At 44.5% G+C, this 18,290-nt stretch overlaps 1 long non-coding RNA gene across 1 annotated transcript; it reads left to right on the forward strand.

The window, feature by feature from the left end:
• The first annotated feature begins 45 nt into the window (after positions 1-45).
• On the forward strand, positions 46-14,397 carry LOC307211271. Its single transcript, XR_013836363.1, has 3 exons — positions 46-273; positions 3,120-3,243; positions 14,288-14,397. It is a non-coding gene; the product is annotated as an uncharacterized lncRNA (long non-coding RNA).
• Positions 14,398-18,290: the final 3,893 nt, after the last annotated feature.

Genomic DNA, 18,290 nt, shown 5'->3' on the forward strand with positions numbered 1-18,290 from the left:
GCGAGAAGGGGACGTTGATCTCGAGGGCAGGAAGAGGATATTAGGGGTGGGGCTACTGGTATCTGTGTCGACAAAGATCAAAAGGGGCAGGTTAATGAGCAGCTCTTCGCCTATTCGTGGGGGCGGGGGGTAGAATATAGGCCCTCCCACTTCGCTGAAGTTGCTCATTGGTCCTGGAGAATGTCTGGTGAAATGCTGGTTAGGAGCAAGGCAGAAGCCGTGGGTTTAGGGGCTTGGTGGGGCTTCTTAAGGACCTCGGGGGAGGTAATAGAGGTGAGCCTCCCGTCCACTCGCTCAGTTGACGGTGCCTATTTTTGTCCCTGGAACAGGCAGGATTTTTCTTTCTTTTTTTAAACAAAAGTACAGCGCAAAAGGGAACACGCAACGTGACTTGAGACTGAAAGGGGAGCAGAGAAACCCCGAAACCATAAAAAAAATAAATCAGGAATTTGTGCTATCTATCCTCGGTGCTGGCAAAAACCAACTAGTTAATTGGAAAGGGGCTTGCTATGTAGCTTCAGCTTCCTAGCAACCAGTATGGCAAAAGAAAGAAAAGTGAGATAAAATTTTGGACTTCAGAAATTGCCCATGGCTCCTCGAGGAAGGCTGCGTGGAACTGGGGAAAGTTGGTTCTGGGAGAAGGTGGAAACGGAAAGACCTTACTCTAAATTCTGTGGTATTTATGCAGAAAGGAAGGCAACCTGTCAATAATAAAATCCTTTTTAAAAATCACGTTCAAAAATTTTAAGTTTTAAGCATAAAACGCAAGCAGTGTTCCTTTTCTTGCCCCCTTCAAAATGTCATTTTGTAAGGGCCAGCTTTCAAGCTTTTCCTAGAATCTGCAGTTTGAAAGGTTGGTTACAGGAACTGGAGTGGGGTGGGTAGGGTAGGGGGTTAGTTAAAATAAAAGCCTTTTAGGTCACATGAGTATTTGCAGGTAGGTATATTCCTTCATACCCACACACATCTTCAGGTCTAATAGTGATATTCTGGTCCGCTGCTTCATTTTGTGGGGTACTCTCAAGTTTTTTGAATCCTAATGCAACTGCTTTTTCCTCTGCTTCTCCAAAGTTGAGGGATTAAATAGTTCTCATGAAAACACTGCTATGCCTCCTAAACCATGACAACTGCCTGCAGAACAGCATCCACATTATGAACAAGGGTATAAATGGGTTGTCTGTTCATGTTCATAAAAATGTTTGAAGAGGTGGAGTGAGACAGATGAGGGAAACATTTTGGGAGCAATTTGCTCATAACCAGACCCCCTTCTGCCTGAAAGAAGCTGAAGCTGATGATGATACTTTGCACAACAATGCTCTGATTCTCCATTCCTAAAAGAATCTCCAAGTGATATACTAGAAACCAAACTCTGTTCCTGCTAATCCTCTTGTACCCAGCATGGCATTTTGATGCTGCATTTGCTTACATTCTTCCTTTGTTACCCTGATCACTCTTATGTAATTCTTTTATCAGCTCCTCCTCTTCCCTTCCTCCTTCCCTTTTGTTTCCCCTCACCCACTGAGGAGAAAGGTAGATAATAAGCTAGCCAAAAGATTCCTTTCTGAGTATCTGCTAGCTGCTCACATGCTTCAATATACAGACTTGTAACACCAGCAGTCTCCCCATCCTTTTTAACATCTATAGGTAGGTTGGGGCAGCCAGTGTGTCCCAGTCTATAACTCCCATTGGCCCTCACAAATGGCCATGCTTGGCTGAGGCTGATCAGAGTTGTAGTCCAGCAATGTCTGGAGGGCACCATCCTGGCTACTCGTGGTCTAGCAATATGTGCACACTATTTTATGACATTTTGGTTAGCCTAATAAATGGGAACCTGGGCTTTTAATTTTATTTTGGATCAACACAGCTACCTTTGCCCTTTCTTATTTTATTTATGCTACTTTCGACAGCACCTGTATATGCTAGTTGTGCTACATAAAACAGCAAGAGTAACTTCTAGGGGGACACAAGTATGAAATAAAAGGCACATATACCGTTCCCGCAATAGCACACATCAAAGGGCCCTCACTAACCCACAACGAAATTAACACATGTAATGCTTTCACATGTTTCACTGAAAGAACTTGTATGAACCAAAGAAAATGAATTCAGACAATTGGAATCAAAATGCCATAGGCTTGTGTGTTAAACAGAGGGAGAGAATACTGTGGTCTCACTGTGTTCAGCCTATAAGGAGCCCCTGCTGATCCAGGTTACTTAGCTGTCTAGAAATAGATGAAGACATCAGAGATGTTGCCCTTTGAGATTATTCTTACACATGATGGCATTTGCAAAAGAGCATTACCTGATGACATTGCATAGATAAGATGGACAAGCAGCTACCAACACCACCCTACATAATGGCAAGAGCATGCAATGTAATCAGATGGTGGATATACTTTATAAGACTTGCTTGGAAGATTATGATGGGGGTGGGAGGACTCGGGAGGCAGGAAGTCGGGGAACAAACTTGGATACTTCCGAGTTACAAATTCTTCAAATGACCAGTTGCAGTGGAAAGGTTCAAGGAGAGGAGGCACCAAATGTTGCTGGTCTCTCAGCTGTGTCTCCATGGAGGGCTCATGCATCCCTTCTCTTCCCGCTCCCAACTGCAGCCTTCTGTAATGGTTGCTACTAGATGACAGTTAATGGAGGGGAAGAGCCTGGCTTCTCAGCAGAGCAGATGGTGGCTCTGACTGCATTTCTTATCTTCTCTCGTCTGCGACAGCCTGATGGAATGGCTGTTGCCATGTAATGGTTGGTGACAGTTTAATATAACATACTAAAATGATCAGGAAGCATAATATCAACTCAATGCCATATTTCTTAATACTATCTAAGTACTCCAGTTGTAATAGAGCTACAATACAATAACTGTCTCATAGCTTCCAACCTGCAAAGTTTCTGCTATTATCCCATCCCCCTTGAAGACAGCACCAGCAAGGGCTTATATATGCATCACTGGTGCATCTTTCATGACAAAAGTAAATAAACATCAGAGAGAACATTTGTTACATTGCTTAATCTCTGGGTCAATCAAGAAATAAGCACTAGATGTCAAGATATGTGCCTCTAATGACTATCATAATTTTTGCTTGTATTTTTTTTTTTTTAATCATCAGATCAGCTATTTGATACATGGAGAAAAGGAGTGATTCAATATTTCCAATGGAGTACCTGTCTTTTTTTGCAGCTGCTGTGCCCTTGTTTATCCAACTGTTCTGCCCTTTGGCTAGGAACCATATGGTAGGTATATATCACCTTATGTGAGATGCCTGACTCTGAACTTCAGACTGAATTTAAGACCACATTTGTATACTAAGAAATATACCCTTCCTTGTTTTGGATCATATATATGGGGAAGATATGCAGCTATCTTGGCCATGGGATAAGTAGTTGGGATTTTTGATTTAAATTGTTTTAGGAGACAGATTTTTTCAGTGAGCGATTTTAAATTTTCAGCTGCAGTGATGTGTCTTGGTCTAACAGCATTTACTGCCTTGGAGATATTTCACTGGTATTAAAATTCATCTTTGTGTAGACAAGGCCTTATTGTATATATTCTTAAAATGCTGTTTTTAGTACCACAGACATGCAGGTGGGGTTCATGGCAGTAGTGCCTGGTGAATTGCTCTCATAGCTTGCCAGGGAAGACCATCCATTTTGAGTCCACAAGAAGCTGTCTGAGTAGAAAGAGCCACTGCACTCCACTGGCTACTGGATGTAGCATTCCTGTGGCTCCCTTTCTTTTAATCTTTACTTCTTCGCAATAGACAAATATTAAAACAAAACTATTAATCTCCACAAAGCTTCTAACGCTTTTGCTTTCCTATGACTATTAAGGGATCGTAATGGGACGTGGGTGGCGCTGTGGGTAAAACCTCAGTGCCTAGGACTTGCCGATCGTATGGTCTGCGGTTCGAATCCCCGCAGCGGGGTGAGCTCCCGTTGTTTGGTCCCAGCTCCTGCCCACCTAGCAGTTCGAAAGCACTCTTAAGTGCAAGTAGATAAATAGGGACCGCTTTATAGCGGGAAGGTAAACGGCGTTTCCGTGTGCTGCGCTGGTGCTGGCTCGCCAGCTGCAGCTTCGTCACGCTGGCCACGTGACCTGGAAGTGTCTTCGGACGGCGCCGGGTCACGGCCTCTAGAGCGAGATGAGCACGCAACCCCTGTGTCGGACATGACTGGCCCGTGCAGGAAGGGGTACCTTTACCTTTTTATTTATTTTGTTTACATTTTGTCAAAAAAGTATTGCAAGCTTTTAAAAAAATTCAGATTATACTTTGACTGTGGTCCTTTAAATCATGATTGATAAAGGACTAATTCTTTTCAGAATGCTGACTCTGTTATAATGAAAAGATCCTAATTGACTGTCAATGATCCATAGACCCAGATGTAACACCTGTGTTTAGCATTACAATATCCGCCCTCCCCTCCCCACAGGTGGGCGGGGTTTGCGGCACCAAACCTGGGCGGATGCTACTCACCTGCTTGAGCTGGCTTTTGACCCGCCCTCAGCCAGGGAGGACAATGGACGGCCGGCCGGGGGTGGGCCTAAGGCCAAAAGAAAAGACATTGACTCCTTCGCTCAAGCCTCTTTTGCTGTTCTTCATTGCAGAATTAAGGGATTACCGGTATATTCTACATTTTGGTAGTTTAAGGCAGGCAAGATGTTTTTGTGTTCAGGAAAGGGTATCTGTGTAATTTGAAAGCCAAAGAAAAACAAGATTGTAGTGCCATGACAGAGCAGGGGCCAATACATACTAAAGTTCTTCCAGACGATGGAGTTAGAATCATAGAATTGTAGAATTGGAAGGGACCCCAAGGTTCATCTAGTCTAGTTCAACCCCCTGCAATGTATCTTGTTACCTTGTTTAATAACTATGCAGTTGTTAATTAGCTTTACATGGGATCTTAATGCCTTTCCCCAAGGCTGTACTTCAGTTATGAGGACATCACTAATTTTATCCTTGGCAAAATGTTTTCCTCCCTCTTAAGGTGTGAGTTTATTGCAAGCCTGAGTGCACTTTGGAATGTGACTGTGCGAGTGGGAGGCATTTACTGGACAATGCCTTTCTCACCACTGTTGATGAATGACACAAATCCTTCCCATTCCATGATAGTGCCATTATGTTAAAAACTTTCAAAAAATGTTACATTTTATAAAATTCTATTTATCTAAGTCCTTTTATCCCACTTCTTTGTTTGCTCAAGGTGCCTCACATCTTTTTCATCTTTGTAGCCTGAGTGATTCCCCACTAAGGTGCACCTGTGGAACTGAGCATGCTGAAGTCACACTTCTTTTTTAAAGCAGCAAACATCTGCAAGGCTGTTTCTCTTCCCTCTAGCTCTCTCTCTCTCTCTCTCTCTCTCTCACACACACACACACACACACACACAGGTATTTTTTTTTTAATTTAGTAATCTGTTATTATCTCTTTCCCTCTGCAGGAAGATCTTGAACACCTTCTCTTATTTACGAAAATCAGATGAATAAGCAGTGTGGCTGCCCTTTACAGTAATATTCATTGCATTCACAGAGATACACCTGATGGAGTTAGTCCAGGATTCCTCAGCCTCGGCCCTCCAGATGTTTTTGGCCTACAGGACCAGTGGTCAGGGATGATGGAAATTGTAGTCTCAAAACATGTGGAGGGCCGAGGTTGAGGAAGCCTGAGTTAGTCCATTCTCTCTCTCCCCCTCCCCCCTGCGTTTTGTGGCATCCCACTGGTTCCCCTCTGGCAATTCTGTTTCCCTCCCTCCACTCACCACTTGCCTTTCCCTCCTCCCACTCCCCCTTCCTCCCCTCTTTCCTTCCTACTGTTGCTCCATTTTCTGTTCAGCTTCTCAGGTGCTGATGTGTCTTGAATAGCACATTGAGCTGAAAGAGGAAGTGGCAGAGAGAGAAAGATGCTCTTTCCACTTCCTCTTTCACCTTTATGAGCTTTTCAGGAGCTTGGGAAGGGAATGGCTCTTTCCACATGATAATAAGCGGACAAAGAGAAGGGAAAGGGCTCAGAGGCTTCACGGGTGCCAGGCAAAGTCTTCAAGTGTGCCATGGCACCTGCTGATAACCCCAGGCCTGTGTTGTGTTCAGTTTCCCTTCATTGTTTTGCTAAGGTTGCATGTTATTCATGAAACTATCTGTAAAATTTAGCCTCACATATGCCAGAATCTCTAAATGAGTTTGAAAAATTGTAAGGTTAAACGGATGTGTGATGGCCAGGTTGTAACAAAGTCTGCAATTGGCGACACACACTCAAGGCAGCTTTGAGTTCCTGTTTCTCAAACTGCAGCCCTCCATGCCATATGGCAAGCCATGTTTTTGAAGCTGATTCAAAAGCATCTTGACATATAGCATAGCCATATGGATATGGGCTTGTGGTTCAGAGAAGAAGAGAAAAGGTCAGCAATCCTACTGAGTATGCCAAAAACACAGCCTTGCCTAAAAGTGTTCTTTGGATTCTGACCTATATTCCTGTAGTGCATGAAAGGGTGCTGTGAAGTGGGCTTCACAAAGGCTGGCCACTTATACATCGCCAAAAAAGAGGAAGCAGGGATAGAATTACATACAATTTGCATAGGCTAGTTTATATGCAAAATTAGAAATAAAGGGTTGTACCCAACTAAGTTCTACTCAGACTAGATTGGGTAGGGAGAAATTCAACAGAGTGTTCTTCCAGTTCCATCAGCTCAAACATTTCAGCTTGTGCTAATGGAATGACACCTCCATGTCTCCCCCCCACCCTCACACTGTTCTGGGGGTTCTCCTGAAACCCTCCAAACCAATTTCATGGCAGGGAAGAGAAAGGGGGAAAGCCCTAGAATGTGGTCTATAAATGGGATCACTGTTTCTCAGTCTCACTTGTAAAATGATAATAAAGTGTCAGATAATAAACAGGAGCAGAGACTGTAGGCATATTTCCATACCTCTGGTTACTTAAAAGATCTCCAGTTGGGGCTGATGGAGTCCAAGAACATCAGAACAGCACCATGTTGGCCAAGACTGCCTTAGTTAGTATCTCACTTTTTGACTGTATAGCACAGGCATAGGCAAACTCGGCCCTCCAGAGGTTTTGGGACTACAATTCCCATCATCCCTGACCACTGGTCCTGTTAGCTAGGGATCATGGGAGTTGTAGTCTCAAAACATCTGGAGGGCCGAGTTTGCCTATGCCTGGTATAGCGCCTTCAGCCCTCCAGTGCTATTACCCAAACATTTTATCTGTCAGCATTCCAGAATGTTCTGTGAATTTTCGTTGACAGCTCAAATATCACTGAAAACCCAACCAATTTTGCTGTGCAAAAGATACTGTGTGGCTAGCTAATTCACTCACACCATAATCTCTCAGCATCTCCAGAGGTATTTTTGTTCAGTGTGGAGAAGCTAGCCATGTATCATTTGCAGGAGGGTGGGCACACACAGTCTCAAAGTGTTGTTAGTATATATTTGCATATCTTAATGTACATCGTATTTACACAGCTTAATGAGAACCCTGCTTTGCACTGTAAGGATTCAGGAGTAGGTGGGTGGGCAGCCTGATGGCTGACAGACAGAGAATGAGAGATGGAGTGTTATGTAGTCTGACTCCCCTTTTCAAAAGACCTTTACTCTGCTGTATGACAGTGACAGAGCCTGGAGCCATATCCCTCTTATACTTTACCTAGAAAGGCCTCAGTTGATCACTCAAGAAGGATAACAAATGGAATGCGCCCTCCTGTCTCTGATGTAATTTTGCAACTAATGGCTGACAAGTACTTTCAGACATGTAAATTATCTGAATGCCTGATGGCCTTGGATGCTTCTCCAGCCTAATAGGATGCAAACGGCACAGGCCAACTTTTCACCTAGGCAGCCAACATAGCTGTGCTTTTAACAGAAGCTTGATGTACACATGTTGGCAGGTGATGTTTATTATCTCCATGCAGTAAAGAGTTTCCCTTGCACATTTCTGTAGAAGAGTTGGCCAGGTTTGTTTAGGGGGCTATCCCCACCACCCACCATTGTCAGCTGGCAGCAGTATGGGGCAGAACAACTGATCCACATTAAAAATCTGGGAAAACCCTCTTAACGTGGGAGTTTGTTGGGAGTGAGAACATTCTGTAAACCAAGAAGGCAGAGAGGATGTCAGTTATAAGCGCAAAAATGATCACATTGCTCCATACAAAATAACGCATCTAGGATACCAGTACCAGAGACCCCATAGAACTCCTATTCTTTTAATGTAGTCCTAGACGCACATTGCCAGTTATGTTCACCACTGGGTACTCAATTTGTCCCCTGCTTTTGCTGCCTGTCTGTGACTGGCGGAAAATAGGGTCTCGCAAACCTATGGAGCTGAACTCAGGTTGATGGGCTATAAGATGTACAGGCCTGCAAAGTTTCTCCATTTCTCCCACTAAGTGTTTTAACGGAGGGGAATGTTATATATCATATGCACAACATGTCTGTTTAGGCTTATTTTTCCCAATTAGCATCCTTACTGGGTCTGCAGATTACTACAACTCCCATAATCCCCAGCCAGTTTAGCCTTTGGTCAGGGAAGATGTGAGTTATAGCTCAAAGATATTGCTGGACCCAAGGTTTTCTGATACAAATTTTAGATCACTGCATTTGAGTTAAATAAGAAGAAGAAACTTGGCTAATATTCTGTTCAAGATAAGATTACAGCCACAGGTGTGAGCCAAAGAGTCCTTTATGCATCTTCAGAGGCTCATGCGTTGACACTATTCTTCTGTCTCAAGATTGCGGCAGAGGGGGTGCTGTTTCTGGAAAGTGGGCATTAGAAACCTTGTGCAGTATACAACATATTTGTTTTGTCAGGACGAGGCTGGGCAATAAAACGTCCCCTCCTCCTCTCTCCACATGCCTCTTAGATCTGTTCTGGAGAATCCCCCAAACTTCCGTAGCAGATTCGGGAAGAGGAGGCAGGAATTCTATTCCATTCTGCTGACGGAACGAGTGCATTGGATACCTCATCCAATGTCTGTTGGGAGTTCACCATGCAGCCCTCTATTTCAGGAGCATATATTTTAGTCATAGATTAAAATTGGTTACTTTATATTATAAGAATTTTAAGATCTCATATATAGAATAAATATTCATAAATGCACACATATCTGAATATATGATCCGTGTGTCTGAAATCGTATGGGAGAGCAATCCTGAAGCCATTTTGACACTCCCAATAATGTCAAATATTCCCCTGCAGGAAGGGAGGTAAATGGGGAAAGCCTTCCCATTGTCTTTTTGCTTGCAAATTCTGCCTTAAGGGCATATTTGTATATGAATAGGATGAGCCTGTAACCTGGATTCAGGAACTAAAGTATTAACCAACTCCCTCCCTCCCTCCCTCCCTCTCTCTCTCTCTCTCTCACTCACACACACACACACACACAATGGCCAGACTGTCCAGGTAATGCAATCAGTGACCACCGGCAGGTATCCTGGCAGGCAGGAATTCTACTCAAGACTGCCTCCTTCTGTGATGTATGTATGTTTTATGGGGGTGGTTTTGGGCTACAGGGTGGGCACTTTCAAAAGTCTAGATGAGGGCTTGCGGACCATTGTTCAGGATTCTCCCTCCTGCGTGTGGGGAGTGGGAACCCTGTTGCAACAGTTCCTTGAATAAAGATCAGGCTTACTAGCTGCTTTGCTTCTCATTATACTCTGGTTGGCCTCTGTTTTCTCCTACCGATAGGGAACCCACTTAAGGACTCTATACAGACTCTGGAATACCCCATAAGGGAAAGGGAGCAGTTTTTCTTATAACAATATATAAGTACAGTATATAGTGGTGGCTTGTGCCCATTGGGACAGGTGAGGCAGTGAGCAGCAAGCCCAATGGTAGGTGGAGCCAGAGCCAATGACAGGCAGAGCCTGAAGAACTGTATCTGAATAAGTTTTTAAGCAGAGCTGTGTGCCTCTAACAGCACACCAGAGGCAAAGAAGTTCAACAGGTGGAGATTTCAATAGCATGGAGATGCAGTAGTGAAAAAAACTTCATCTGCATTTGGGGAGGGGACCTGTTCTGTGTTCCGAAAATCAATAAAAAACAACAGAAAAAGGTTCACTTGTTCTTTCTGTTTTGCAAACCACACAGCTATTAAAGGCAAAGCAGATTTGCGAAAAAAGAGAGGCAAACCTCCTGTGTATATGTTGACCATGATAATTTAATGTCAGAATGTCGGTACCTACCATACCAACATATAAGGAAATTCCATGTGCCCTTTGCCTCTGCATCTGGATGACTGTAGCAGTGGCAGAACACGTACTGTGCATGCAAAAGGCTCCAGGTTCAATTTTTGGCATCTCCAGGTAGCACTGTGAAAGTCCCTTGCTTGGAAGTCTGTCCAGCTGCTGCCACTCAGTGTAGACAATACTGAGCTCAATGGACCAATGGCCTGACTCAGTGCAAGGCATTTTCCTATGCCTTACATGTGCCAACAAAATAGTATTTCAAGAACTATTGACTTCATAAAAAGTGGCTGCACAGCAGTCGAGGATTAGAGATGACCTAGTCTAGTGCCTTCCCTGGATTGGAAGTTTTGCGTTTTAATAAGTACAATGTGTAAACAGCTGCCACGTTTGAGAGATGGGTGCAAAGTACAGCAGAGTCAATGGGCAGCCCCGATACAGAGCTGAAACCTGAATTGTGGGTGCTAAGGGGAGGGGTTGGCAGGAGATCAGTTTGTTTAGAGGATGCCTCATTCCGGTCTGTGCCTCACGGAGAAATATGAGTTCATGTCCTGTACTTGTCAAGCAGTAGACTGGCGGGTAGTCTTTCATGTTAACACTGTGTACTTTGAAACATCTTTCTACACAAGCACTGGGATGAGTCAGATACAACAAGGCAGCTCTTATCCTTCCCAGCAGGATTTCAGCCATTTTAAACTCTTGATTTTTGTGTGTAAAAAAATGAAGTGCGAAGAGTTATTTTCCAACAAACAAACAAACAAACAAACAAACAAACAAACAAACAGTTTGCTGCAGTTTGAAGAAACACTGCTGCCAGCTTAAATTTTCATTTCTGACGTGGAGGACATCCTGTTCAGGGCTAAAAAAATAAGAGAGGGAAAATAATAAAGCACAATCATATTACAGTTTAGGGGAATTTTCTGACAGAGGAATCAGTGGAACAATTCTGAAGGGCACACAGCGTGATCATTTGCAAAAGGATACAGGGATACAGCTTTCCCCCAGCACAAAAAAAAAAAGAAGGATGTGAGCCAGCATGGTTACCATAGTGATGTTAACCACTCCCTGGCCTTCCCTTTTATTTTGCAAATATCCGCTTCTCAGTTGTGGTGCTGAAATGTTTGCTGTTTCCTCTCTGCTAATTGCTGAGTAATGTATTGTTGGCAAGAGGTGTCAGACTGACAGTGAGAAAGGAGCCTCTCTAGTTAAATTCACAAAGCAAGCAGAGAGGAAGCCTCAGAGCCCTATGAGCACATAGCTGCTTCAGCAAGTCTCTCCCCCTCCACAACTTCAGGGACCACTTTTGAATGTGGGGGTGTGGAGTATACTTCCGTGTAAGGTGTTGTTGTGAGAAAAGATGACAAGCCACTACAGTGGTACCTCGGGTTACATGCGCTTCAAGTTACATGCGCTTCAGGTTACAGACTCCGTTAACCCAGAAATAGTACCTCGGGTTAAGAACTTTGCTTCAGGATGAGAACAGAAATCGTGCTCCAGCGGCGCAGCGGCAGGCCCCATTAGCTAAAGTGCTTCAGGTTAACAACAGTTTCAGGTTAAGAACGGACCTCCAGAATGAATTAAGTACTTAACCTGAGGTACCACTGTATAAGCAAGAGTCAGGCACACAGGAAGTTTTTTAAACTGGAACCCAACCCCCTTCGATACTCAGGGTTGAGCTTAGCACCTGGCAACCATAAGTCAGAGATGGGGAACTGGTGTTGCTCCAGAAGATATTGTAGGCCTCATATTTCCCTCAGCCCCATCCAGAGTGGCAAATTATTGAGGATGGTGGGAGCTGTAGTCCAACAACATCTGGAACGCAACAGTTTCCCCATCACTTCTTTTTAAACGGCAGCCAACCACACACCACTGTAATTTCTAGAACTTGTTGGATGTACACAAAGCTTCTTCAAGAGACTTTTCTTCCACTCTCTCATATCCGGTCCATACTGGACCTGGGATAGCTCAGTTGCTAAAGCATGAAACCCTGAATCTCAGGCTCCCATGTTGGGCAAAAGATTCCTGCATGGTGGGTGGTTGGACTATATTAAGTTGTGAGTGGACATAGCAGACAACACAGAGATTTCTCCAAGTGGTTCTTTATAGTAAGCTGGAACTGAACTGAACTGAACAGCTCAGCCGGCCTTCTTTTATAGGCAGCCGGCTGTCAACATTGTAACAACAACAACCCAGGGTTTCCTGCCTAAATTAACTGACGTGGACCTGAGTGAAAACTATATACACAATACCCCCTGGTGGCCAGGGTGAGAACTTCAATACATAACAGACTAGATGACCCTTGTGGTCCCTTCCAACTCTACAGTCCTATGATCCTATTATGGAACAGTTCTATGTGCCAGCAGTGCCTCTCGGAGCCTTCTTGAACCTTGTATGCAGATTCATCTCCTGCATTGTGGTCTGAGTTGCAGGGCCAGAAAGACAAAACTTTTGTTTCTTCTTGGTGCAGGTGCTTTGCCTTTCATGGTTGCTTGATCGGCAAAAACTCAGTGCTTAACATACAAAGAGGTACAGGCAAGGTTGTCTGTTATTCCTAATTTTGACTGGCATCATTTTGGAGCCCTGTACTTGTATACCTATGCAGGATCCTGAGATTTTGGATATAAAGACAAAAGTCTAAGAATGTAAAATTCAGTTGTGTGTGGGCAGTGTCTTCTTCATAGTATACAATCCATCTCAAAGCTCTTAGGAATTAAAGCTTTCGGGGTGTACATGCTGCTAAAATACAGGATCAGTTGATCAAAACTAGAATTCCTGGGATTTGACCAATTGATCTCTCAGCAGCAGGTTTCGAATTGGTCATTTAAATTGCGGTCAGTGCAGCGTAAGTGTCTGGGAATGAAGATGTCAAAGAATATTAGAGGAATTGCCAGTTTTAATGAAGATCCTCTTGTTCAACAGGTTATGGCTGGCTTAGGCAAATGGATGGTCAATTTAATCAAAATGAATTAATGCATTACCTAGACCCAAGTGTAATTCATTTTACTGAGAACACATATCCTGCCTTTTCTGTTTCAAAGTTGAATATAGCAGAAAGGTAAATATAGCAGATACAATACAGCAGATTATATCTCTTGTAAAATGAACACAAAGCAGACAAAAGGCTTCATTCAGGTACAGCAGGACCATTTCAACAAACCACAGGTCCCCCCCTCCCCATGATTGAATGAGAAAGTCCAGTTTACTCTACTTCTCCCTGTCTCTTCCTCCTCATACATGCTTGGTTGTGGATGAGACTTTATGATTTTTTAATCAGTTTCCAGTGCCATCCAAGTCTGGAAACTGGTTTAAGGATCTGATTGTACCTGAGTGGCCTATTATATTGGAACCAGAACTGAAATAATATGGCCCTTTCCAATAATAATATGGCCTTTCCCAATTGAGAAAATTCCAAATTGAAATCCCTATGGACAGTGGGAGGGATTTTAACCAATAAGTCCCATCAGCAGAAGCCCTCACAAAGACTTCTGCCAGTGCATCATGTATTTCTCTCTGGTCTCCCCAAAATGATTTTGTGTGGGTTTGGAAGAACCTCCCAGAACAGCATACAGGTGAGGAGAAGGGGAATCGTTCTTGTGCTGGTGGGATGTTCAACATAGAGCAATATTGAATTCCTCCCAATATGTGCTGAAGCTCTTTATAGTTCTCAAACTGATCTTTCGTTGTAGTTCCAGCCAGGCCAGGCCACCAAACATGCATAATGTGGCCCTAGTTTTCAAGCTGACTTTTTGTATAGCTGCGAAGAGGAAGGGGAAGGTAGAGCCCATTTTCCCCAAAGCTTTGTGTCCTCTGATGCTATTTCTTATTGCATCTCCTTTTGCTCTTCCATAAAATTCAAGTCAAAAGAACACGTTGGCCCTTATTGAAAAATGATTTTGTAAATAATCTCCTTTTCCGCCCAAGTCTTTTCAGTCCCCGTATGTTGTATTTTTATGACGGAAAAAAGTGTGCTCTTCATTTTTCTCTGTTTGTATGAGATCAACAGCAGCTCACACAAAAAAAAATCCTGTATTCTAATTTTCCAAGCAAAGCATCAACTGATTTTTAAAAATTGTTCTCATTTTATTTCCTCAGGTTAAAAACCCAAATGTAATCTCCTGAATCCCCACAGGAAGAGCTAAAATGGAGGCCACCAAAGGGCTGAAATTAGCTTAAGCACCAGTGCTGGTATGAAAAATTAAGAGCAAAAAGAGAGAGAGAGAGAGAGAGAGAGAGAGAGAGAGAGAGAGAGAGGTTAGCTTGGATTATCCCTGTATGTAGGTCACAGTGACTCAAAGCAATGCAGCACTGGCAATGCCCAAGCAAAAGTAAACCTTTTGAAACAGGCCAGGTACAAAGTGCAGGTGTTTGTTTTAACGTAAAGAGACGGGCAACCTTAGTGCCGGAAACAATGCATTCCTTTTTCTATATGTCAGTCACAGGAAACAAAATGGTCAAGAAAGAAATAGCCAGTGAATCTCTACAAACATGTGCCCGCTTTGCCCTTGCAAACACTTTTCTTCAGTCTCAAAAAGCCAAACCCATTATCCAGCCCCAGTTGCAGCGTACAATAGTAAAACAGTCCACCGCCCTGTGTGAGAGAGGAGAATGAGTTTGGTTAGCAACTGAAAACGGTTGGAAGATTGATGATGAAATCATGACTGCTGGAAGTTCTTTGTTGTGGATTTCAGGAAGACGGGTTAGTCCTCAGGACTTTGCAGTTTCTGGCTCAGCCCAGCCGCCTACATCACAAAATACCCTCATTCATCAAATGCAGAGGGAGCCTGACGTTGTATACAAAAGGCTCCTCTTCCTGGCTTTCCAGCGTTGGCTGCCCTCCACACTACCAAACCCCAGCTCAGACTCCTCTCTGTGTGGGTAGAAAGAACTCATCTCAGAGCCAGCTTCAGCTGTTCATTTCACCAGGCACTCATTATAGCTCCATCATTATCATTCATTCCTTTTTATTATTTAATTACCCATCTTCTATTCGACTCTGGATACCATGGAGAAGCCATCCTCTCTGGCTCCTATTAACAAGAGAGCAGGAGCCAGTACTTGCAACTCTTGTGGTTTATTCAGACCTTCCTTCCTTCCTTCCTTTTTTTAAAAAAAATAAAAATAAAATAAAGGCAGATTGTGGTACACAGATCTGTGCTCATATATCTTTTAAGGCAGGTGTGGGGAACATTTGGCTCTCCAGATGTTTCTGAACTACAGCCTATCAGCCATAGCAAGTAGGGCCAATGGCCAGGGATGGTGGGAGCTGTAATTCAACAACAACTGGAGGGCCAAAAGCTGTCTTCATAAGCCCTTATCTATCTCCATAAGTCCTTATCAATGCGGATCAATTTAGTTAGAAAGTTGGACATTTGTTTCAAGAGCCAAACTGAGAAGGCCAGGGGTAAAGAACCATCCAATCCTAGCTGACCAGTTACTTAATTTCATCAGAGAGATGGGGACATCAAGCAAGCATAAAAAGAAATGAGTAAATTGTGTCCTATCTTTAGTTAGGAGGAGGCAAGGAATCTACCAAAGGACATTAATCGTGGCCAGAATGGCAGTGTAGACATGCAGGCTCCTACCACCCTATGTACGGTACTCTTAAAATTGCCTGTTGTGTGGACTCAGTCTCATCTGAAATCCTGCACCACATAACCAAGTGTGTGTCGCTGATTAAAGTGTATTTATGTGTAGGTTTCGCCTGCCAACCTAGCAGTTCGAAAGCACCTCCGGGTACAAGTAGATAAATAGGGACCGCTTACCAGCGGGAAGGTAAACGGCGCTTCCGTGTGCGGCTCTGGCTCGCCAGAGCAGCGATGTCACGCTGGCCACGTGACCCGGAAGTGTCTCCGGACAGCGCTGGCCCCTGGCCTCTTAAGTGAGATGGGCGCACAACCCCAGAGTCTGTCAAGACTGGCCCATACGGGCAGGGGTACCTTTACCTTACCTTTATGTGTAGGTTTACTATGTAGAGAACTGCAGCCTAAGCTTCTAAATTGTATGAAAATGCATGTAAAGGCCTTCAGCTTTGTAGCTCACTATAGGTTCTCAGAGCCAAGAGCATGCACAGGAAGCCAGAGTAATCACACTGAAGCAGTGATCCCAAACAGTTACTTCAAAATTTAGATAGAATGGGAGAAAGGAAGCCTTCTTTTAAAGCTTACCATTCAGTTTTCTGCTTTCCCACCAGGTGGCACCATTTCACATAGCACACGCTTATTTTAATTGCTGAATGCATACATGAGCTTTGAAAGTGCCCAAAGCTTCGAATTCATGGCATCTCCGGGCAGGTATGGAGGAGACTCCTTCCCTGAAACCCTGGAAAGCCACTGCTAGTCTAGACCATAGTGAGCTAGATGTTTGACTCAGTGTAAGGCTCTATGGTCCTCTGCTCTATGGTCCAGTGCTGAGAGGCTACTCTTCCTCCTCACAGAGACTGCCCTGGGAGCTATCTCAGGGTTCTATTTTGCCTTCCACATAACCCATGTTTGTTATTGCTGTTTGTAACCTCTGCATGAAATCACTGGTACGGTAGTCATGACATATGTCTTACAGCATCATCCCTATCCAACGTCTTCTTTTCTTTAAATCTGGGCGAAACGCGGATGTCCCTAAGTGGCAGCCATAACAATGGACTGGATGGTGGCAAATAAACGGAAACTTAATCTTGATAAGAAAGCTGATGTTAGCAGGGTACTTGTTGGACCAGTTAGCTGGAGAAATCTTGCTGGGATTGGGCTTCACTGCAAAGATCAGGCTCACAGTTTGAAGGTTCTTCTTCTGGACCCAGCACTGAGCCTCAGTTCCCAAGCAGCAGCTTGACCCAGCGGGTGCCAGGGTCTTTTTCCAATGGCTCTGAGTTGGGGCAGCCACCTATTGGCCTCATAGGTAAAGATAAAGGTACCCCTGACCGTTAGGTCCAGTCGCGGACAACTCTGGAGTTGCGGCGCTCATCTCGCTCTATAGGCCGAGGGAGATGGCGTTTGTCCACAGACAGCTTCCGGGTCATGTGGCCAGCATGACTAGGCCACTTCTGGCAAACCAGAGCAGCGCACGGAAACGCCGTTTACCTTCCCACCGGAGCGGTACCTATTTATCTACTTGCACTTTGATGTGCTTTCGAACTGCTAGGTGGGCAGGAGCTGGGACCGAACAATGGGAGCTCACCCCGTCGTGGGGATTCGAACCACTGACCTCCTGATCGGCAAGCCCGAGAGGCTCAGTGGTTTAGACCACAGCGCCATGGCCTCATGGTTTTTGTCAAAGTGACTGAAGTGACTTCTTAATGAGACGGCAACAAATACCACTTCCTCCACAGACTGGCACTCTTGGTTGGGCCCACTGGCGCTATCCCATGATGGCTGGCAGCAGCCTGTCCCTGGGGCTGTTCTCTGGCACCCAGTATTAACACGCGGTGACAGGGGACCCGGTCCTGACCAAGGCAGTGCCCTACGGTGGTTACCTCCTCATCCTCGGCTGGATCACCGTGGTCCCCTGACACGCCCATCCCATCCTCAGGTGCACCTTCTCTCCCAGTGCTGGGGCTGCCACCCCTGCACCTCATTCCCCCTCTTAGGCTAGCAGGAAACTCTAGGAGAGAGAGCAAATCTACCAAATGTCAGAGTGGGATCTCTTGGGGGTCTTTGGCCCACCCTGAATGTGTTGTTATAAGAAAAAACTGCTCCTTTCCCCTTATTCAAGAGCTCGTATAGAGTCCTTAAGTGGGTCTCCTATTGGTAGAAAAAAATAACAGAGGCCAACCAGAGAATATTGACGGGCTGCTGCCCCACCAACCTCAGTGTGCCCTCAGCCAGCATCTGTCTGCCTACGGGCTTTCCTACTTACAATCAGTCAAGAGGTGGCACTGCTTCTCACTTTCCTCTTCCTTAGTCCTCAGCAGGCATAAAGATGGAGCCAAAATCCAGAATTACTTGGCTCTGCCTGTCATTGGCTCTGGCTCCACCTACCGTTGGACTTGCTGCCTACTGCCCCACCAGTCCCAATGGGCACAAGCTACCACTATATACTGTACTTATATATGGTTATAATAAAAACTGCTCCCTTTCCCTTTATGGGGTATTCCGGAGCCCGTATA

Source organism: Podarcis cretensis, assembly GCF_951804945.1.
Source record: "Podarcis cretensis genome assembly, chromosome: 2".
In the NCBI taxonomy this organism is placed as follows: domain Eukaryota; kingdom Metazoa; phylum Chordata; class Lepidosauria; order Squamata; family Lacertidae; genus Podarcis; species Podarcis cretensis.